At 31.7% G+C, this 25972-nt stretch overlaps 1 protein-coding gene across 4 annotated transcripts in view; it reads right to left on the reverse strand.

Moving 5' to 3' along the window:
* The window catches only part of LOC119832234, a 113890-nt gene that overhangs the window by 59853 nt on the left and 28065 nt on the right, over positions 1-25972 (reverse strand). For 3 of the 4 annotated variants that reach the window (XM_038355890.1, XM_038355889.1, XM_038355888.1), the window contains exon 2: positions 963-1014. The exons of the other annotated variant lie outside the window; for it this stretch is intronic. The gene's annotated coding sequence lies outside the window, so the exon portion shown is untranslated. The remainder of the gene's footprint in view (positions 1-962; positions 1015-25972) is intronic. 4 annotated transcript variants of the gene reach the window in all.

The raw sequence follows: 25972 nt of genomic DNA on the forward strand, positions 1-25972 counted from the left end.
AATAAGAGGAAAACAAAAAACTATGCTATCAACAATAGATAATTAACTTTAAATTTGAGAAGCTTTAGAAATCGGGGCAATTACGGTAATTTAGAAATGATCCCATTTAGCAAAGATACCGTGAATCCAACCAGGGTCGCGATTATCTTAATTTTCATATCTAATAATAGCGCCGTTCGGTAATGCTATCTCATTTAATTAACTTAATGAACTGCGTTCGTGTAATCCAACCCCATATAATAATTAACTCCCAAAACTCATCTCGATCAAGAAGCAAAGTTTACCTGAAAATTTAAGAAGTAGGTACTTGGGCAATAAATAATTTAAATGTTAATGGAATATCGTGCTTGATCCTTATACTTTGATGGAATTCGAATTTTTATTCGATTTATGTTGCTACGCAAAAAATGAGGAACGAATTCATTAATATTTTCACATAGTTACCGCACGCTTTTATTGCGTTATATATTTTTATCAATGCTTTTAATAGCCAATGACTGTTTAAGCATTCACTCAGCACTTTGTATTAGCTGTCCCTCTAAATATAACAGGAAAACTCTCCTTTGCTAACTAACTCGAGTGGAATAGTTTTGGAGTGCGAAATAACGGGAAATGAATTTGGGAGGCTGTTTTCAAATTCACCGTAGTTTCGCCGCTGGTAACGACAGATTTTTTTCCAAATTAATTAAAAGCTACCATGGACTATGCTTATGCGAACGTGCTCAAAATACTTTCCAACTTTCATTACATTTAAGTTTTTTCCTTTTGTCGGCTCGGTCTTAAATTAAAAACTAAAGTTTCAGCCTGTCCACTCAACTTTTAAGTTCAGTTAAGTTATTCATTAATTACGAATCAGTTGGAATCGTCCGCCGGGTTTTCTGAATTTATTTTTTCATCTTAAACTAATGTAGATGTAGTTATATTGCGTTTCAATTAGTAAAGACGTTGACTGGAATACTTACAGTTTGTTTCCCAGGCAAATCACTTCTTGACTCAATCAAGACTGCAAATTACCTGAAACGATATTATGAAATGGAATAAATTCGAAAAATTTGAATATGTTTGTGAATACATTGATAAAATGAGTTTTAAAATCCAATTATTGACTTCGGTTTTGACAATATTTATACAAATGCCAAAATGAAGTTATTATTTTAAGGTTGCATACATGGTGCGAATAAATGACATAGTTGTTGTGATATCCCTACTAATATTATAAATGCGAAAGTAACTCTGTCTGTCTGTCTGTCTGTCTGTTACGCTTTCACGCCTAAACCACTGAACCGATTTTGACAAAATTTGATATGAAGATAGAAATGAACTTGGGAAAGGACATAGGATACTTTTTATCGCGAAAAAAGGGTAGAAAGGGTTGAAAGAGGGGATGAAAGTTTGTATGAAAGTTCTTTATTGTCAAACCGATTTTGATGAAACTTGGTATGTAGATGGAGCTAAACGTGGGAAAGAACAAATCATACTTTTTAATACGAAGAAAATACTCCTTACCATGTCGCGCGATATAAGCGAATTCTACGCGGGCGAAGCCGCGGGCGAAAAGCTAGTATTTTATATGACTAGCGTTTACCCGCGGTTTCGCACGCTTTTAACTCGGAGTAGTTTTATAGATGTCGTTATATGATATACCATCCTCTTGAATCTACCTATCTATTAAAAAACCTCGACCAAAATCCGTTGTGTTGATTTAAAGATAAAAGCATACATACATACAGACGCAAGAAACGACTTTGATTTATAGTATGTAGTGATTATAATGTATATAATTATTATTTAAATGAAATGCAGCCCATGATACTATTTTATAATATTAATATTGACAACTATCACTGGCTATACACAAATAGAACATCTTCAACGATTAATTCTAATGATTTTATAATAAAACATTTATTAAAAATAGCGAAGGTGAAAGTATAAACTTTTTATATTGAAAATTGATCAGAACACGGCTTTAGCGAAACGGGGAAATCATCGTTTATCCGAAATCGTATTTGCAATATAATAGGATAAAATTTTAAACTTCACATTGATGCTGGTTTTATCGTTCGCTCGAATAATTCTCCTATAATGTTGCTGTACAATTTTTAATTACGATTCATTTTAATACTAAAGCCGAACGATGTAATTTTAAATAAAAATAAAACAGATTAAAACGACGTATAGAATTTATTTTAATTGTATATACAATGTTGTTACATTTTAACATCGTTTTTAGCTTCACCTGTATGTTTCTATGTAACCGGCTCTTTTAGACTCTAGACGAAATTTTCACCCTGCTTAATCTTTTTGGCACTTTGTATATTTATCATGAATTGGTTATAAATAACAATTTCATAAATACCTTATTATACTGATTAAGATTGCCAGGATTTAATAATTTTCTTACGATAGATACGTAAGGAGATTACACTCTGCATAAGATGAGGAATATAGGAGTTTGTTATGTTACAGTCGGCAATGGAGCTGGTGGGACGCCTGATGGTAAGCGCTACCACCGCCCATGAACATTTAGAGAGGGATTAGGTCCATTGCAGACCTTACGCCTCTACAAATATATTGCCAACTTTTTGGGAAGGGATTAAAAAAGGATTGGCGATAGGAATAAAGGAAAGGACTGGGAAGGGTAAGGAAAAGGATATAGGCCTCCATATGAGTGAGCTAATTAAGTTAAGTCTATCATTAAAACCTGTTTTTTTACTGTCTATACATAATTTATTAAATCAGTACTGAATTAAAATAGATAGTTAGTAAAAAACTAATAGTTAGTTAGTAAAAAATTCACTTTAACCGATACTACTATAATTATTATCAAAACTGAACAAACGCAGATTTAAAAATGTTTTTCTTTGTTGCTTTAATGTTCCTTGCTTGTGTTTCCTTTTTTCCTTTTTAATTTTCCTTAGCTTTCACGACTGAAAATTATTATAGATCGACATTTTTATTTCTAAAGATTGTCAACTATTGGCATTCTATTAAAGGTATTAACTATAAATAATACTAGCTTGTAAAACTAGAAAACACGTTTAAAAAGCATGCCAAACTTATAAAACAAATGGAACAATCTAATTCTTCAATGCTGATAATATTTTAAAAAGCACGCGTTTACTATATAAGAAATCAATATTCTTTAGATTTTTAATAGAGATGTACTGTTCAAGCAGTTATCGACGTACGTATATGCACTATAAGCTAATTTTTGCTTCTGTCCTAAATGATTTAGTTTGTTTGTTCTTCGGTCACGTCACAGCGGAGTGATTTTGTGATATGACTTTTTGAGGCTTTAGAGTGACATACACTACATTTTACCGCATATAAACATCTAGATCGCGTGGGAATTTCCTTTGACTATGCGGGCGAAGCCGCAAGTAAAAAGACAGTTTTTAAATAAGCAAAATATGCAACACATGTTTTAAGATATCATACTAGTGGAATAAGTAGCATTCCCCTTTGTTTAATAAGGCTTAAATTGTACCATTACCCGTAAAAAGCTGTTATTATTTCCGTGCTTCGTGCCCATGGAGGTGAGATAATGAAGATTTAATGTTATGTTACTGTGGTATGAAACAGTTATCTCTAATTCATAAAATTTCCTCTATTTAATAATCTTGCGTAGACGGAAATAAGTTTAACGTTAAATCGTTTCATTTAAGAGTATAATGCGATATTTTGCTCTGGCAATATATTTGCATAATTGAACACATTTAAAGTTAGAAACGAACATAAATAGGGCTATGTAATTAATTCAAAAATATTCAATCATAATCCCGATCTATACACACAGAAATTTGATACCGGAATAAATTTTAATATCCATCAAAAGTGGCAATTCTAAAAAGTATTCAATCATGAAATCTAAACTGCTACGTAATCCATTTGCTGGATGCACGTGGACAGTCGCTGTAGCAGATCACTTTAATTCCACTAAAAGCGACCATCTCATTGTAGCGGGAATGATTCCAGTGCATTTTGCGGGTAATGCGTGGATCCCAGGTGGATCCTAACGAGTGCCTGTCGAACGAGTCTTTTCGATCATCGGGCTTTTGCTGCCAATTTGAAGTGAACGTATAATAGTACAATTCTGCTAGAATATTATCGTAATTTTTTAGTCGAAGTAAGGAAGAAGTTTTGGTCATTTGATTTGACATAAACATTATTACGGCAATACGGTTTATTTGCCCAAAAATATAATTAACCATTATATGCTAATTTTTTATAAATACAAAAAAATAAATTGAATAATTTAAAGTTCAAGGTACGCGACCTTTAACTTTAAATTTGCTAAAGCATACACACAGAATAACAATCAAGATCACTACAAATTAATCAATACATAGAAATATATCAATGAGATACATTAATTTGAAGCTTAATATAGGTATAAATTGATTGTTCAATATACTCTGTACACTCATATTGCTCAGAAGTGAGATTACACATTATATTAAATTCGCAACTCAATTACTACATTAGCTTTGTGCTAAAATAAAGTGGTGTCTGTTAATCGAAACACAGTTCTGCAAAATTTACGCGTGAAGACGGTTAGTAAAGCTAGGAACTAATTAATTGCGGTAACAGTGTTTGAAGCAGTGTTTAAAACAATTAGCTCACAAGCAACTCGGGCTTACAAAATGATTCTAAGACAATCAATTGCATTGGACACAAACCTTGTTATTTGTTTGAAACTCCGCTTAATCAAAAGCAAGGAATAATTAAACGATCTAACTATAAAAATATATTAGGGTAAATCTTATTACGGTTCTCAAATTAAATACTTGAAACGTTTTTCCTTGTCCAATACTAAGGTAACCTTTGTCCAGTGAAACAGAAATTTAAATGAAATCATTTAAATTGGCGTAATTTAATTATCTACGTACTCGGAAGAGACAGGGAACGAACGGTACGAATAGGAAAACAATTAAACCAACTGGAGTACGGTAGAATGACCACACTTTCGCAGTCGTCGACTTATTTCGAATGCACGATGAATATAAAATATGCCTCCTTTGTTCACAGTGGCACTGTTTCAATGGGAAAAGCTCGCATTAGAACCTTTTGAAATATTGAAACTATCTTTTCTCTATTCTTATCGATAGTGTGGAATGCAACTTGAATTTCTTTGCATTGGAAAAATTAACTATAATGAGGTGCTTTTATTCAGACAGCTTTTCGAAGAACGTATAAGTTATACGTAAACTGCTTTGTGGCATCATTTTTCTTATTTAAAAACTACATTTTTTAAAAGTATGCTTGCAAAAAGTATTTAATGATGATGCTTCCTCGACTTTATATTGCCGTAGAAAATTATACTAATATTTTTCTAAGGGACTGCTCGTCATTTAGGTTAATATTTTGCATTAAAATTTAGAGCCTCTACGCACGTCACACAGAAAAAACGTAGTTTATTTTACTAAAAATTTCATTGCTGAAACTCCAGATTTACATTTCGGTCTCATGTCAACTTTAATATTATCAAACTCGAGCAAGCGAGAACGCCCTTATTTCGCACAAGTTATTCAAATTCTCTAGGTACTACTCTCATAAAAATGTAGATTTTATTTCAGTTTAATATTAAGAATATTATGGCAATGTTCATTAATGGTTCACCCACACCTTCTTATAAATCATTTTAAATTCGTTTGTGATCTGCCCATTCACATGATTAAATTACGTTTTAAATGTATAAAACTCTATTATTAGCCAGATGTTTAATAATGTGTAATACCGTGTTCTACAATATTTTTACAACTAATTGAGACAATTAGTATCTGCAGACATAAGTACGTAGTATTAAATTCTTTAAAATATTTGACTTGAAATTTTCTTAAATAATACATACATAGATATCAATATAAATAATTGTTTATGAAACACAAATCAACTATTTCAAAGTTTTAAAACATGTTTTAATAAAAACATTTCGAACGTCATTCTAGAACTTTCTCTCAAAAAACACTTAAAATATTATTGGAGTACATATTTATGCAAGCGAGGGAAGCTACCAATATTGCGTTAGGTCGGACAAATTGGGATCAGCTAGTGAATATATTACGGTCCACCCCACCAGCTAGGTTTGTTAATCGTTTGCTGTTATTTATGATACTTCCACTGTTTATCTTAGTGTGACTAAAACACAGATTACGCTTTAAAATATTGCATTCAAAGTCTAAATTAGTTTAACGAATAAGTCCTTAAATACTTCACGTTAGAAAATGTATGTCACAGTTCTCTCGCATTCTTTGCAATGAAACTGTTTTATAACATAACAATTTAAGTACTTATTTCAATTTATAGTTCGTGAAGCTGGTGGTGAGATATATTTTCGTAGAAAAAATATATTTCGCCATCATAAAACATAAATACTTAGTTCTGACAAATATTATATAACTCATTTTTTTATCAAACTGATTTAATGTGTAGCCAACCTTTATAAAAATATACTTGTTTACTAAAATAGCAATTCTTTGAAACAGTGGTTCAGACTAAAGCCTCAAAAGATAAAAGTATTATTGGCAGAAAAAGGAAACGCCACTTCACTGTTTAAGTCTCATTTAACTGATTCTAAGATTTTCCAAAGCGCTTCTTTTAGCTTCAATTACGACGCCAGGAGGTAATTACATCGCCTATTAGTTTCAAGGTTCTAAGCTTCATACTTGGTTGAGGTAATTAATTATCTAAGCCTTCTTCTATGTCAGGACTAAAAAGTAATACGTTTCTAACGATTGTTGAAAAAATGTTTATATAAAAAGAGAAAAAAAACTTTTAGAGCCTGAAAAAATAGGATTATCCTGTTTAACAAAGCATTTAATCTTTCCACTAAAAGCAGCTTAATGTTCAACAAATTGGCACTCAAAATAAGTCAGTCATCCATGAATATTCATTAAGTGACACATAACTTTTTGTTCTTTTTGTCACTCCTTTGCATAAAATGGGCTGTAGACATAAATTGTAGGGTTGGAACAAATTGCGTCCCGCCAGTAACGTATTCAGTTTGGTATTACTCCCGCAAATTCGTATGTGTCAGCTGTGTTCGACTAAATGAAACTTTTCAAGGAACTTCACGCTCATTTTGATTTTAATCAGGTTAAATTTGAAACGAAATTAAACCGTCTATATGTTAATTTGCTTTGCCGAAGTCGTACTTCTGTTTGTAAACACGCGCACTCTATTATAGACGCTTGAAGAAACTTGTTTGTGAAGACTCAAAATATAATAAAACTTTGAAAACCTTACATGTCGTGATGTGGTAAAGTTATATGGGTGAAATATAATAGATATCGAATTTCCTATAAAGGATATTGACTCTGTTCCGCTATAGTTTTAAAGGGTACTTAACCAGTCCATAAATCAAAGCGATATGTCCAAGAAATGCCCTGTTTCATCGGGAGGTTTAGTCGCTGTGAAATATGGCCAGATTACACTGATGTGCTCGAGAATGTTTTGCTACTACATATATTCAATAGACCTATGTCATTTCTACTCATTTGCTTTTAAATACAACAGATTAAATAATTGTTAATAATTGAAAGATGTATGAAACTCTCTAAGGGAAATTAAACAACAAACTTCGGCATGTTAACCTTCAAAGTGAATTGGTTTTATTGTTGTACATCAAGGACCAACGTTGACTTTTAATTAAAGCCCCTTCACGTCCTCCATTATGCACGACGTTTTTAACAACCCTTTCGATCTATGTATATGTAGCTTTAATTATGTACTGATTGGATGCTAAGCTTATGTTTGTAAAGTTATTCATTTTACCAACCAAAGCCCTCGAATAAGTGATACATCAATCAAACGGCAAAATAATGAGAAAACACACTTGGAATATTCATAACATTTAGATATTGGTATTCTTAAAATAGTTTAAATGCAAAACTGTGATTGTTAGTTATTCTTTCACGTCGCAACGGAGCGATTTTATGCTATAATTTTGTATTTGGAGATAGATAGATAGATAGGCTATAAAGTGACATAGGCAGCTGTTTACCACATAATTTGATGTTGTATTATTGCTATAAAAAATTAACGGATACCGTAGTATTTTTATTTTTGTACAGTATTCATGCCGCTGACAGCTTCTGTCATTTCCCTCCAAAACGAATTAAAGGCGTTTGAATGAATTTTGATTGGGACGAAGTTCAGTCAATCGAACGGTAATGAACTATGGTTTATACTCAAAATCAATATAGCCAGTAATCTGATTTTATATACAGAAATTATGTCCATAATCATTTATTTTAAAAAGTGGTTTAAAATAATTAAGTAAAAGTAATAGCTTATCTTGTTAACATTCGGTTTTAAATTTCAATAATAATTATAACCCTTTCTGTAGCTACTTTGATAATCAAAAAATTTCTGTACAATCTGTTGAAATAATAACATAATTATTTTGTACAAAAAAGGTAAGGTTAGGTCTTCGGGCGGGAGGTGCTACAAAAGATTCTGAAATGGGAACAAATGACAACTATCAAACAAAAAAAAAGAATCACGCCAATTGGTTGAACCCCAACGGAGTGATCGAGTAACATTACAAGAAAAAGAAATAAATTCAGTAATTTTGAGAGACTATCTAATAAAGAGTATGTATAAAGGGAAACTCAGATATTGAACATTAAAATATCATAAGTTAAAATAAAAGATTCTTGAGATAAATAAACCATACGTTTACTAATTTAGGGGTAATATTAATCTTTAATGGAATACGAGCATGTTTTGCTATTATTTCAATTGGCTCTGTAGCTATTACGCACATTTGAGCGCAACGACCATCAAATTATGATGATTATAATTACGGCCCAAATTTTAATTAGCTAAGTGCGTCATTTCGATATTGTTATCGCCTACGAGACAGGATAGGATTCCGCAGCCCCACAAGAAAATTGAGCATTCCCGCAAACGCCTTAGTAATTTCGGGCTTACTCCAAATTTAGTAGGTAAGCCACGGAGAAATTTAATCTCGAAATTATTTTTCCTTTTCTCGACGGTCCAAGAACTTTACTCAATTATAAATCAGTGACAAAGCCGCGGTTTAATTATATTTAGTGCCACAATATATTTTGGTGGCCTTATCATTTACGAATCTATGGTTTTATTTGTCTTGCTTGGGTTTTATTACATAGATTACTATCTGAAGCCACTTTACTTACTACTAAGTTAAATCTATGTAATAAAAATCTTGATATTTAAGACTTGATATTTAAGATTCTATACAAAAAATTGTAATAAGTAAAGGGGTCCAATTTATAAGTAAAAACCACTAATTTATAACAGTACCATAACTACAAGTAAGCTCAGCACTTAATACTGCTTATTTAGTGTATTAAAAACGGCGTGTAATATTTGTTGTTATATCTGTATATAAATACGATTATTGTTCAATCCAGTCACGTAATTATTTATAACATCGTAGCATTGATCGGAACGGCAAGTGTTGTAAGCACAGCGCTTTCATTATCAGCTCAGAATTATCGACAAAGCTTTAATACATAATTTGATTGTCCGTAATGATGAATGCTATCAACATTCGAGGATTTAATTTATGAGAACCATTCAGTTTGGAAATCACGTGTACAAATGTTGTGTTCACATTTAATTACGCGGTAACCGTTTCAATTGTAAGTATTGGGACTGGATGTTTAGATATATCTACTGCGCTATCAACTATGAAATGTATTTGACAAGGGATGGGTGATAAGTAAAAAGTTATCAGAAAAAATTACTTTTCGTTCATATTATTCGGAAAAACTGACCATCTATTTTTGCAATATAACATATTCCTTACTTAGCGTAATTATGAAAAAATAACTATAAATTATACATTTTTCTATCATAAATCCACTGTGGGTACTTAAGAACAAAAGTTCTTGCCAACTGCAAACAAAGTTTAGCGGAGTTTTTCACCTTTTTTCTATTTCTTAGTTGGTTGCATTGATGGCGAGCTTTAAGAATTTAAAACTTACGCTACAGGTTCTGTAAGCTTAAGAACCTTTTAAATTGTCGTTAATGGTTGAGTTTTAAGAAGCAATTATGCATTTTCATGAAATTGTTCATTAAAAGAGTGAACGTTTTATTTAGTGTTTTGTTACAGTTTTAAAAATTATAAAACCACAAGCATTTAATAATATTTTTATAATTTTAATATTACATAGCAAAGGAACATCAAACAATGTTATTTATTAAATAAATTTCGTATATATTGGTTGTTACTTGTTAGTCGTTACCATTGATGTGGGAATACAAATATTATTTCGTTCTCACATACAATGAATAATTTATGAGGTAAGTATATTATGACAATGTAATCATAATTTATATTTAACAGCCTAAAGGCCCAGCCACTACTTGTATCTTGCGATAATGCCCGTTATGCAATATCTCTTGATTATTTTAAGAGATTTTCCTAATTGATTTCTTTTTTCAACACTAAAGTACTGTGGTAACTACTGCGGTGAGATACACTTAACCTGCGGTAGCTCAGCTGCCCCTTTGCTTGTACTGCCATTAAAAGAAAAAAAAAATTCTCACGAGTATATGCATACTATGGAATTACTTTCTATCGCTTCGTTCAATTAGAGTAAGCTTAGAATGATCATGTATTTTTAAAATATAATAACTGCCCACAAGACTTTGACATAAAAATTTAGTGATGATTATTTTTAATTGCATTTAATTGTTTCATACAATAGTTAATTCTTGTGAAAAGAAAAAATAGAATATATTAATAAAAAATGGACGACTTTTTTCATGTTGTGCCCGTCTCGTTAATTAATATATCCTATGTCATGCTTAAGATATAGTAATTATTTCTAGACATTAACAATATTTCTTATTTTGCTTTCCTTTGGTGAGAATATAACTGTGGGTGGACTAACTCTCACCAAAGTAAAGCAAAATAAGAAATATTGTTTTAATTTTTAGCGAATATATTATGTTATGTTGTAATATTTCTGTCTTTTTCCACATATTATCTTTTTTTAAAAACTGACTATTTATAGCAAAGATTTACAAAATATAAATTTGAAATTGGTCTACGGGTGGGAGAATATCGGTGGCATACATTAAATCGTAGTTAAACTTTCTCCCTTTATTGAAGTTGTTTAATCAAAGATAAAATGATGAACCGGTAATATAACTGACCGATATAACAACCATTCGTCTTAAATTATAGTACAATTTTATAGTCACTTCAGTTTGTTTATCTACTTCCTAAATAATCACAAACTTAACGTCCTTTACCTATTACCAACCGTTAATTTCCAAAATAGATACCCCAGATAAACAAGCAGTTATGTGACTTCAATAAATTTATCACATTTAACAAGAAAATAATTGAATTTGCCGAATCCCTCAGTCCAGGCGCCTCTCGAATCCTCGATAATTTAATTTTAGTCTGAGAATTTCAAATCTGTGGACGTATCGGAACTTAAACCACTATCAATTACTGCTAACCAATATAACGTTGATAGTTTTCAATCTAACTTTCTACTTCAAACGGTTATCTTTTCACTTGTTGCGTTCTAACTGACGTAGGTTTTATAAGGAATTTTTTTGATTCGGTTTGTGTGGTTGGTGTTGAATCCGACTCGATCCGTAACTATTAAAGTTACGGATCGAGTCGGATTCAAGCTTAGAACTATTTCAGTATTCGGAATAAAATACAATTGTTATTATAATGAACTACACTTGTTATAGTAATGGACTTTTATTCATATCAGTTCAGGTCAATCTTACAAGTCGTCCATTTAAAGTTAGTATGTTTTATAGAATGAACTTAATGTTCTCGTCATAGCTAAAGCAACAACAAAGTAAATGAGAAGGTATCACGACTTCAAATATTATCAATAATATGTAACAAACATCGCTGCATATTTAACAAATATATGTCATAAAATCAATTTCTTTAGTCATTATAGAGAACCAGAAAGATGTTAATTATCGTGATTAAAATGTCTTACAAAATCTGCCAACAAAATAAGGCACCGTCTACAAGTCGAAAGGTTTTTATAAATACATAGCCCGAATTCTGCTAAACTAATCTAGTCTAGCCATACATGCCGGCACCTCACCAGATATTGGCTTGACGGCTAACTCGCTACAATCTCTTTGATAAACTTCGCAAACTTGTCTGACGCTCGCTCGTTTGCCAACTCGTACTTAACGTTCTTAATTGAATTGTCCAGAAGTCAATTTCTTCGCTTCTAACTTTATTGATGACCGACGCGTTTAGGAGTGAATCGTGAGTTCAGATATAAATTGAGAAAAATATTATATATAATGGTAGTGATCTACGAAGGGACTTTCTATCGGACGGACAAATGGTTGGAACTCCTAATAGATATAAAAATAAGTACAATTCCTTCCGAAAGAATAATTAGATAACGTCTCATAGAACTTAAAAATTCAATTCATATTTTAATATACAAACGGAATCTTGAACGAAATAGAAAAATATGCATTAAATAAGGTTTATATTTAATACATCAATAAAAAATCTATAATTATAGGGTGATGAATCATAGGGTGAATATTGTGAGCTGACAATTTAAAAGGTAAACGATACTAATAATTCTTTAAAATATATTTATTAAAAATTGCTGTCGCTGTTGTATCACTGAAACTAGCTTTTGCAAATTCAAAAATCAAAGGATGAAAAAATATTGTTAGTCGAGCTCAGAAAATGTTGTTTTAAAGGTAAGCAACAAAAGACGTTATACGTTTCAAGTACACTGTTAGAAAATGTTTTAGCTCTTTGTAAAAGCAATGTTGTGTCGAGATCCCGAGTATGTTGCAAGACTATCTTAGCCAAGCCTCAGGCAAATGGAGTTAGTAAAACATGAATAAACAAAGTTCCCTTATCCAATTAGTTAGCTTTGACCGCAATTCTTGATTGGAAATTTTAATTGTATAAATAAAAGTAATCGTGATACAAGTAACATTTGGACGTGAAATTTTTAGACAGTATGTATCGATACCATACTATAAAATGATATGATTTTTTTTTAGAGAATTGAATTATGATTGTAAGAGAAGTATCTTTCCTTAAGAAACGCTAAACGGAGAAGTCTGTTATATTATTTAAAGACAAATATCTGTTTTTGCTACTACGGTGTTTGACTATAATAAGTATGTCCGAACAGTGAAAAATAAGATAGAACATACTTACACATAAACTTGAGTATGATAATTATTGGATGTCATTTTCTTAGTTTATTTATTTATTTATCTATAGTTTCTAACAGCATTCTATGCAAATTTTACATATTTGGTAAATGTATACATGTTTAGAAAATAAAGTGTTTTATTTAAATTGCGGTTTTAGAAATTAAAGATAATTAAAGGGTTGAAGCACGATTCAATCTTTATATTATTTATCCCGACGTTTCGAACCATCAACAGCGAGCGTCTTCCCGTCACCACGCTACCATATACGCAGCATAATAGTCACGTAAAATCAAACAAACGAAAATACTAGACATAATGTGATTCGTCGTTCGTAATTTTTTGTCGTATTAGTTAGACGCGCCCCGGTTTGGCAAAGTTGAATCCCGCCTGATGATCGATTAATAATAATAAAATATAACTTCATTTGCCTTTTCATAACGATATTAGGTACATAACATCTTAAGTGCATGGTATATCTATGTCTATTTATTAATAAAAAAAAAGTAAAAAACAGGAATATATATTTATTGCTATGTATATTTAAATGGTTGAGAGTATAGTTATCACACAAAATGAAACCTTAATACATCTATGTAATAAATACTAAAAACAACGTGCTAATTCGAAAAGATTTTAGAAAGCTCTGAACTCTCACTCACATAAAACCCAATTGGTAAATTACTATAATTGAACAATGCTTTCAAAATTGAAGCGTGCCATTAAGTAAACGATAAAGATGACATTGATGTTATGAGCCAATTTATGGAACTATTCCTCTTTAATGTATAGCAACCCGGGTCTATTACATTTGTCTGATATTATCGACAAAACACCTAAACGAGCAGGTGCCTGCAAATAACTGTAATACCCGTTCATAGTAACGACCATGGACACGCAACTGTGTTTTTATTTTAACTTGATTAAGACGGATGTATTAGCACTATTATTATATATGACGAAATGCTACTGGAATGTATCCATAATCGACTTCTGTTAAGTCACTCATTGTTATTGCCTTTGGGCAGGCAATTTAACTGAGATCGCGGTCAATGTTAAAGTCTAAAGTTTATTATATGTCAAATTATATTTACAACCAAGTTAAGACTCTGGAATAGGTATTTAGTGAAAAATTACTTGTATTTTATCCGTTATTTATACAGCATATATTCAAAATACTTTTATATTTCTAACTATCTGTTGCCCGTAGCTTCACCTGCGTGGTAAACTTTTAACTGTCCAACTATCGCGGTTTTGAGATACACACTAGTGACAGACAGACAGAGGGCGTATTAAGTGGACGTCTATATTAACTTTCTTCATTTCCACATTCTAGCAAAAAAATTAGATCTTGTGATAGTCCTAGTTGCGTTTTATGTAGCCATATCAGTTAATTCGACACCAAATAACTTTTAACTACCGCCCTGTCAAATTTCAAAAACAAAGAATAAAGGGCTTTCATACATATTGTCGACAGTCCTAGACGTCTTTAACGCAGTCCTATTGCAAAATTCGTTCTACGCGCGTCTACAAACAATAAACTAACTACCTAGTACCTACCAAATTTCACCTAAACACCATCAGCCATTTTTGAGATTTGGTTTATATAGTTACCATTCACTTTTATATATATAGATAAAGAATAAAGGAATATCTCAAATAAACACACTTAAAAAAACATGTAAAGTCCTCGAGATTTACGTATATCCCGCTTCGAAATTAATCAATAAAGCCAGAAAAATCACCGATTGGCATTCATTTATGAGCTGCCTCGAATCATATTTGGCAAAGTTTCAAACACCACGGGAACAGAAGCGTATTTATTGTCATTCCATTAATATCAGTGGATTATGCCTATAAATTGTACCACAATCTCAATATTTAAGAGGAGCACTTTAATATTTGTTTAAAGCATAACACAGACAACAACTTAATTCAAAACGACTATATTTCAATATGAGAGGAAATGTTTATTTAAACAGAAAACATTTCGATACAGTCGTAGGTAGGAAATAGTTGAATTGAACAAACAACTTGCCCAGACAGCAAAAATAATAATGAGTTTTACTACATTGCTGTGTAGCACCGTCTCCCAGCATTGAATAAACAACGGTCTATACGATTCTCTCATATCATATTATGTAGGATAGATCGTATGTTAAGGATTAAACTTTCCGTTAGATAACGCGTCATAGAGCTTCTTTTATTCTAGAATTGCAATTTCAAGATAATTTTCTTAAATAAAGCTGTGTTCTAAGAGAAACCTGCTTATTTATCATATCCAATGTATCCATGTCACATAAAATTGCCACACTAATTAAGCCATACAAACTGAGGTATTAATTTTCGAATGTGGAGGCATAAATTGCATAGAGTGCAGACCTTGCCTTTATTACAGCTGCTTAAATCGGACGTAAATTATTTCGTTACAGCCTCATCAATCACAGATTTATTCTCATTAAGCGGGACCGCGTTCCTCCCGATGCCCATGCAAGTCGAACAAAACACAGATACAGTTTTCTTTGAGTGTTTTCCTCAAACGAAAGATGGTTCCCTTGCGTATCTCTTTATAGCATGGTTTGTTTATCGAGTAATGGAGATTCCAAAAAGTCTACATTTTATCTATCCACTGGAGAATCGTTTAAATGGTATTCGAATTATTCTTGTCGGTTGCATCCTGTGTGTTTTACATTTCCATTTTATTTACAATGCGGTATTCCGTATTCTGTGTACTATTACTTTGTTATTAAAATTCAGAAAGCTATTTTAATAGTATTTAAATATGAAATTATTTATTTCCATATTGTTCATTATCATCTAATAATTATTCAAATTACATAAGTTTAATATACTTAAGTTTTAATAATTACGATACTTTATTATCTACATTTGTCACAGTAGGCATTCAAATCTTCAATGACACGCAAAACACGTAAGCACAAGGCTAGGTTTGGAAACAATGGGGTAATAAATCTCTAAGCCACTAATCCAAACGGTTCTCGAAAGAAGGGTAGGCGAAAGAATATCGCGTATTTTTATAAACTGCGAACATTTATACGTAATGGTATAAGAGTAACGATTGATTAATATTACGGTACTAATAACGTGTTTTACGAATTCAAATTGAATATAAATTGCTTTGCATTACCACACCTAACCTTGAATATCAATGATTTAGCCTAATAGATAAAAAAAAACAATTTGTATTGCATTCTATCAAGCTATGGTATCAAGCAATGATTCCGATGACATTTCATGTTAATTGTAGTCATGCATTCGAACATTAAAGCGAGTAACGGTTTTATTCAACTTCCATTATATGGATAGTGTTTTGATTACATATTGGAAGCACTGATTATTGAGAATAGCATGACTACTTTACTATACAGGGTAAACCCTGCACTATTAGAGTGCATTATTAACATTAATAAACATTATTTATAATGTCGAATATAACTACATAATGTTGATACGACACGTATTTGGAGCGGAATTGTAGAAGAAGAACAATACAAAAAATATAACACATATTAGTTATTAGTCGTATTTACCGTAATTAATGTAGATGATAAACATTAAATGCACTACATTGATTTCCGCTTGATAATTCCGCTAATACTGATATTTAGAAAAAATTATCTCATTTAGCACTTTAATATCAGCTATCGTGATTGGTAATTTAATTAAATTTAATATTTATTCTCAATCAAAAAATAATTCATCCATAAACAGGAAATACATACCTACGTGATTCATTCTAATCTAATAGATACTAATCTCATAATTATCGCTTTATTCTGTACAACGTAACCAATATTTTGAACCACTTATTGATTGGCATTAGAAGTAATCCAAAACTAATTGCGTATGTATACATTGAATGTAAACATTCTCAGTAACCTTATCAAAGAAAAACGAGTCCCGGTGTCGTATCACGTAATATAGTCCCTACGGATAAAGATAAGCCACTAAAAGGCGGAGACTTTCAAGGGATTTCGCATTGGAATTGTTTTCTTAGGCTCATGTTCGTTATGCGCAAGAAAACCTGCTAAATTTGGCACGCAGCTTTGCGTACCCCATGTATAAAAGCAATATATCTGAAGGTCTGGCTGTCTAATCTTCTGTAACCCAATTTCATTCATAGAATTCTTCCTATATGTTTAAAAACCCTGTATTTTTAAGCACCGACTCAAAAAGAGGGTGTTATAACATAAACAAATATCTCCTATTAAAACTCTTTCACTATTAAATATTCATTACAAATAATATGGCAATTAGTTTGTTGTTCATAAAATTTGACATAAAATAAAATGGCAACCGTATAAATTCTTAATTTGTATTAAAACGTAAATTAAAACGGCTTACATTGAATTTAGTAACCGTTTTTCATAACCCCAATTCTATACAGACTACTACTTCCAACATTTTCAGCTATGGAAATTATACAAAATATAAATTTTAACATTTATAGTTGAATGGAGTATATAAAAGTATTTATAGAGTCGAGAAGCTGAATGCAGTTGGCTGGACGCCCTTGACATATGCTTCAACGAACCGCTAATAGCTTGTTGGCCCCACTACTATTGCATCTTTAAAATTAAACAACAATTTAAATTCTATTACGAGGGTAACAAGAGCTATGAATGCACTCTGAATGCAATTAATTAGTGTTGTTTACATTGATTTATCTAGACGCAGCGAGATGTCCCCTTCGAAGGTTGTAGGTGCGGTTTCAAGCCAAATTGAACTTTACGGCGAAATTGATATGATAAAATTTAAAAGCAATTAATATTAAAAGTTATGACGATCCAGTCAAAGTAAAGTCTCGATTTATAAATGTAGGGTTAACATATTTGCTTAAGGTCTCATCGGTTCGCGGCTATGGCATCAGCATTGAGAATAAAACAATTTGATATGAAGTTGATGTTAATACGAAACACTCATTTTCGTAGAAAATATAACAATATAACACTCAATAGTTTTCCAAATTCTTATTAAATACAGCGTTTTAAGATGTGGCACGGTAACTAGATATTGTTTTAAAATAAAATAACAACTTAATAAACCAATTACCATCCAAATTCAACTCACATATAAACGTGATATAATAGACAAGCAGCAAATTGACCCTCATACAAAATGTCTTGCTCCTTCTAGTTTATATGAGAGCTAGATTACACAGACGTTCCGGTTATGAAAAATGTCTAGAACTCACGATCTTGCAACTCGTTAATGATGCAATAACTCACCTCTAGTATTAAATTACGACTCCGAGATTTATGCCTCATATTCAAATTTTTTGCATCTTATAATTTACATTTGAATTTTATCTTTGCCTCTATGATTCTTGTATAATTTGAAATTTAATCATATACTTCATAACATGTTTGAAAATATGGAGATTAAAACTCTTTAATGTGTGGTCGCTCTTTAATGTCGCTTTGGCACGAATTGGGCCAGCTCGCATCGGGAACACCACAACCTCACAGAAGACCATCTTAAAATAGAAGCTGCTTTTTTACTGTGTTTCGTACGGTCAATGAGGGAATCGGGGGCCCTTTAACATATCTCACCCTTCCCAGTCCTTTCATTATTCCTTTACCTTTAATTGCTGGTGGTGATTCCTTACCATCGAGTGAACCACTAGCTCACTTGCGCTCTACGATATATAAAAGGAAAACTTGCAAGCTTGCTTTTTATACTCACTGGTAAAAGTTTATGTGTTTACTGCAGACTACACGTATTTGGTACTACACAAACTTTTCACTCAACATTTTCATTTATTATGTTACGCTTGGTTACTTAATATGAAGTAAAAACTGCTGTTTGTTTCAGATGTTACTACATCAAATGTAAAAATTACACCAAAAAGTGGTTAAAAATGGAATTGTTTTTAATAATTACAAATGATAAAGGTATAAGAATGGGTAAAAATTGATACATTCAAGCTGTAACTCAGACATCTTCTGGTTTAGCATAAAACAAAGAACTTCATTAATTTTTAATTAGGTCTTAACCGTATGCAAAGCTGAGACAAAACGTTCTCGCCGAGCTTAAAAAAAAGGTTTTCGTTTAATTAAGACGGCTTGTATTCGCATAAGAAAGTCCCACGCACATGGTAAGTATATAATTTCGCTTTCATATGCTGGAGTCACGTCAAAAGAAGTCGTCGGGGCGAAGATGGGCTCTTTAATGCATATAACGACTTGCAATTTCGAAGTTCTTGCCATCGGCGCAAGTAAAATCCGCAATTTGTGAAATTGCAGTAGCGTGAGGGTCGACGGTAATTGCGATCTCTTGCCAATATCGACGAAAGCGATAAATAAATATGAATGGATTTCTCTTATTGCCACAGTGAATGATCGAAGTGGGTACGCAACCGCGGCTCCCGTTTAGCGAGCAAATATAAACATTATTTACGAATGAAATTCGAATAACATTTATTTAATTTTTATCCCTTCTGGTATCGTATTTCTCGTATCGGATACTTCAACTACGGCGCAGATGCATACATGTAAGCTATTAATCGAACCACAATTCAATCTACATCAGATAATGGTTTTAATTCATTTTATTAAATGCAAACCTGTGCAAGTTTATGATTTGAATAAGGTAATAAAAAGTTCAACGTTGTTTAAGTTCTTCAAGACATTAAAACTGCGTGAAACGACTAAACTTGTTAACAATTTGTATGTCATATGCCCCATCGAGATCAATTGTTGCTTATTAAACTAAATAAACTGGCTGAAACAAAGCTGGGATCATAAATATAAAATTAATGTGTCCATGTCAGATACCCTCGAAATCGCAATAACATACATTACAGAAGTTAAATAGTGTTCGGCCAGCACCTGGCCGTGACGTCTCGACGACAGGGCTGGCTATTAAAATTCTCTCAGGTCAAGTAAAGGGTCACACTAAATTGAGTTCCATATTTTGGGAATGGTCCAATTTACGACACTAGCGAGGCGGGCCTTTTGTCCCCAATTGATTGGGTGCGGTTTAACTAAATATTCGCCACTACATGAATATTATATAATTCCGAATTTAGCGGAAATTGGATATGTGGTTGAAATACATTATGTGCAATCGTAAATGCTTTTCATTGTATTCACCCATAAGAGTTTATTTGCTAGTTTAGTCCCGTTTATAAAATGAAATGAATAAACGTAACATAACATTTTCCTTTCTTCCCATTTTTCTGTGAAACGAATTTTTGAAAAATCGCATTAGGCAACATAAATGTTTATAATAACTAAAATAATAAAAACAATTCGTAATATATTACTTAATTTCTTTATAATCAGCATTCCTAAAAACGGAATCAATTCTTACCGATTTTTTAATATTGAATCCAAACCTGCGCGGGATGGAGTTAGGCCGAATAAGTCAAGTGAAAGACGGGTTCAATTGTAATTCCCATTCTAATGACCATATAGCTGTATAATATGTTATTTAAAACAAACCATTGCGTAAACTAGTAAATATTAAAACATGTTTTGTCAAATTTTGCAGAAAAGCTTTGAAATATTCAATGCTATAAAGCGATTAATCGAGGGCTAAGTGATTAAAAATCCATCAAGTAAATTAAATACTAGCACGCGATCCATTCTCCATACATACATCGGGCATTCTTTTGAAATTGACCGATGACGGAGATAAAAGAAAAACTGCAGATGACATCGACAAATGTTTACATGATCCCCCTCCACGTGAATAATAGACTCATATGAAAGGTGGAAATCAAAATAATGAATTCATTGTCACCAGCCAAGAATTGATGAATTGTCTAGCACATCGTTTTTACATCGTTCGCTACTTAATATTGCGCAGTAATTATTATAAAACAATTTTTATATATCGGCTAAATCAAAAAAATCTTGTGTCTTCTTTGGAATATAGGACAGAAACCAATATTTCACATCTGTTGAAATAATTCTTTTTCTTAACGGGAATATCGTTGATAAAACATAATAAAGAAAGGTCGACTTTGGTGACGTTGATAAACGCAGACTGACTGGACATTTTTTACAAACTGTAGCATGTCCATCTTTAAATTCTCATAACTTTGAAACTCTGCATAACCTTACTATATTTTAAAACCCTAAGATTAAGGCTATACGAAGGTTCTTTAAAACCATAGTATACGTACGTCCGTATCGTATATAACGTTACGGTTAAACTTTGTTTAAGATTGTTTTTTGTCCATTGTTACTTAATCTTTGCTATGGATCTTATTGACTGAGTAATATTTAAATTAGAAAATAGTACACATATATCTTTGTCGTAACTTGTTATTTTGTAGAACTTTTCTGTTAAATCTGGGATGTTATCATTTTCATCTTTAAATAACATTTAATTCAATTCAAGTTAAATCTTTAATTGTAATAAAATTGTATTGGTATCTAGAAAAACATTTAAAGGGCGCCCTCATAAGTAACGAGAATTGTTTTTAATTTTATTCTTATTATGAGTATTCCATATTATTTGATAAGGATTCCATATCCAACGCATATGTGCCATTAAGAATGAATGCATGCCTAAACATCTTTGTTAAATTAAAATATATAAATCGTAATAAAAACCAATTACGTTATTAAAAGATGTATTAAATATGCATGTTTAGATGCATATGTCTATAAAGGGAGCTGTTGTAATGCAAATTTTTCGAATTGCTTCCACAAATCATACTTGAGGCGTTAACAGACACGTGATGTAATTCGCGATTCGATCTTGTAACAAAAATTAGCTCCGAAATTCGTCTGCATCACAGTTACATTAAAAGTAACAGATTTAAACGTATTAGAGGGCAGTTTGCCCCGGGAACTTTTCTCGTTAGCGTGAACTTGTCACTCGCCAATTTGTAGCCGTCCAAGTTTGTTGAGTTGCTGGATGTCAAAATATATCATCGTCTAAGTTTATTCACTGTATAGCATCTGTCTCTAATTATGTTTTAATCTGTGGTAACGAAATTGTAACAGCGTATCCCGCCCCGCTTATGTGATGGTATAATTGAATCTTTTTGTGGTTTGAATGTGATATATTTACTTTATATTTAGCGCGTACATTATTAATAATTTTAGACTTCTATGATTAAGCTACGTCCTTTCATCACTTTAAAACCGTCAACCATATATAAATTTTGTTAACTATCATATTAATTATAATTATTAAATAAAAGTAAATTCATAATAGCAGACAATACTTAAAGGTGTACGAAATTAGTTTATAACATTAATGAAAATAAACTAAAAATAAAAAAATTTAAATAGATGATTCATGAGAGTTCATATTTCTATGATAACGGCCTATGAAAGTGGCAACGAAAGATATCTAAGAACGCAAGCATTTTCCATTAAACTTACATTATCCAACTAGCAGTTTTGATTACCTACAACGTATCCACTTACTACTTTATAGCCGTTGATTAATATCCAGTAAATGTTCACGATTTTAACTCGAAATTTCGCTCGAAACGCAACGTTAAACTTCAAATGTAACATATTTTTTATTTCATCAAAGTACGGACGGTTGCTACACGTACGTTGGAAGTGCAATGACACTTTGACTACTTGTGTTTTAAAATTTTAATTTAAAATGTAATCCTTATAAATCTCGTTAAAATTTAAAATAAATACGTAGGCCTAATTCTACATTTTAGAATGTTTAATCTATTTAAGTTAGATATATCTTGCTCTTTTTTATAACTACTGTATAATTTATAAAGAACAGAAAGTTCACGAATATTAAATAAATGAATTATCATGTTAGATGGGTGAATCACGAAAACCTTAGAACAAAAATTTACATACTCATCGAACCGTAAGCTTATCGTTTGTGATCCGAGAACTCTCTTCAGTTAAAACAAATTTTAATGTGAAAATCATAACCAACTTCATTATATTCTGTATTCGGAAATATTATCTTTTCAACTTACTCTTTGTTGCCTTGTCAGATTTGCGTTATAGTCGCTTACCTGGAAAATAATATTTCAATTAATTGTATGAGGCATATTAAATGGATCGTCTGTATTGTTGATGTATAACTGTGTAATGTTAAAACAGCTTTATGTAAATGGTTCGTTAAAAATCGTTCGATCGAATTTTGCATGTCATAAGTAAGCGTTATTTAAAATAAATTTTAATAGTTTACTTCAGAAAGTTTAAGGAACAAATGTTTTCTTATTATATTAGAAAAATACATAATTATATCACATACATACATTGTATATACATATATGTATATATTAATTTAAGCTATTTTACCAATTTTTATAAAGTGTATAATTATATCTCAACAAATGGATGTACATTTATCAAGTGTCTTTATATAAGGACAAATAATATATTATTTCTCGTTTTATCGTTATCATAAGTATGATCTACATTTATGTATTATTTTATTCAACTTTCTATCATTTTAACACAACTTGAAAAAGTCGCGGTTTGCAAATAAGTTTCATACAAAAACCTTTAATCATTATCGCAGCAATTCGAGCATATAATCATTTCCTGACTATTGTAGGTGAAACTTAACATTAGTAGCTACAAGCAGTAGTGTAATGAGAACGTAACAACTGGCAAGTTTGAAGCATACTCCACTTATAATATTGACATAACTCCAGAGCAAAACTATCATGCAGCTATATAACTTCAAACTTCTCCAAGTGTATAGAGAGTCTTAACATTTAGACAGATGTATTACATGAATCAACCAATCGTTATGTATTATATTATACGTATAATTGGAATTTTCTTTTACAACAATATTCAAAGAACCGTTTCAGGTATTCGGCAATTAAATGCCGATATAAAAATTCTTTACAGCCTAACTTGTATCAAAAGGCAAGAAAGTTTAACAATAAAACCGAGCTTGAGGCTTTTAATTTCTGGGACAAATTCACATTATTTTATGCGCTTAAACAAAAGCTGGGTAATAATACGAAACAGCTCATTAGTGACGTCGGGGAATTTAAAGGGAGTGAAACATAGTTAGAGTCGTATTACGTTCAAAACCTGCCGAGTGGACGCAAAGGAAGCGTCTGCTTTCCTCTTCATTTTATTTTATTAAATTGTGTAAGCGATATTTTGTGCACGGGGAACTATTTAGTGTTGTCGACAAAAATAAAATAGCTCTTAAAATACAAATAAGGGCAAAACTTGAACAAAGCGAGCGCTTTCTCTATGCAAACGACGCGTCCATAGCGAAAGTTTTCACCAGTTTACATAAACATCGGCATCTATCTTGTTCTGTAGTTCGAACGCTGCGTCAAAACTATGCGTTCTGTTAACCTCACTACCTCACTTGTAAACACGACATTGCTATTACGGTACATAACTTAGTTAACCAGTTCATATTACGCTCTGCATTGCTAATGACCAGCGAACTTTGATGCGGTGAGTTTGTGGTCTATGCACCTTGGGTTTTTAAGGACGTTAGCGGCAGGTACACAATATTTTGAATTGAAAATTAATAACGATGATACAAACAATAAACTATACAGCGTGTTATTAGGATATAACAAAACTATCTAATGTTCTATTATTCTACTAATCAACACTGTGTCCTACACATTATACTAACGACTACAAATCGTAATAAACATAAAATATACATTGAACAAAGTGAAATGAACTCTCTGTGTAAGTCTTCGTAAAAGCAAAACAAGGAATACGTGTAAAAACAATATCAATATTTACAATGGGATTGTCAGCTAAATGGAACAATAACCGGATTTTCAAGATGAGTCTTCGGAAATTGAGAAATTGTTTCGTTATTACGTATGTTTTGAAAACAATGCAATATAATCGATTCGTACTAATTATTACACGTTTTTATTGAAATCGCAAAATATTCCGATGATTTCTTTACTCGTTCGCTAACAATATTAATAATATGCAGACAACATTTCATATTATGATTTTCTACTTAAGACAAGATTGAATCGATTCGCGATTCAATAAAGGCAGCCTTTCCACAATCTTCGATATAGAAAACGCATCAGCCAAGCGCAGATTTCCGCTGTGAAGTGAAAACGATTTAATAAAGCCATGTACCCTCGCTACATAGTTATTACATGATTTATAACACGAAACGAAATGCCCCACATGTGCTCTCGACTTTAATAAACGAGAGCATTGAATAAAGAGGAGGTAATTGAATTTTACAAATGAAATGTAGAACACTTATCAAATCAACTGCACTGATTTCATGCTCGCATATACATTTCATCGGCCTTTATAAACGTCTTTTATTTATATGACTTCGATTTTTTCATCATAAATTACAGACATAAAATTGTTCTTGCATTTTATATTTTACATATTTTTAATGTAGACTGCTTAATGAACTTTAAATAATTTTCTGATAGTACCTTCCCTATCCTATCTCTATCTTTGTTTAAATAGCAATTCAAATCGCAACTATATGAGTTATTAAGTCGAAGAGATTATAGGCTCATGCATGTAAATCTATGCTAATATATAATTCCACGCAGGTCTGTAATCTCTCCTTATCCTCCACTTAAGACCGCCTACGTTATAACTCGCACCTACCGCCCTATACCGTAAAGATCAGCAGCTGAATTGCCCTTGATATCTCGCCTGTGTCTTATCACTAGTCTTGAACTCCAGGGAGTTGTACTGTCGGTGTGTTATTCATGAACGCTGTTTGAATAAAGATGAGAACTGTTAATGTAGACCTACTTTCAATTCGAATCGAGCTCTTTATGTGGCTTTTTTGAAGACGTGAGCAATATTCTTCAATGAAATAATTTAATAATTAAATAGATAGATGT

The sequence above is a fragment of the Zerene cesonia genome, chromosome 15 (genome assembly GCF_012273895.1).
Source record: "Zerene cesonia ecotype Mississippi chromosome 15, Zerene_cesonia_1.1, whole genome shotgun sequence".
In the NCBI taxonomy this organism is placed as follows: domain Eukaryota; kingdom Metazoa; phylum Arthropoda; class Insecta; order Lepidoptera; family Pieridae; genus Zerene; species Zerene cesonia.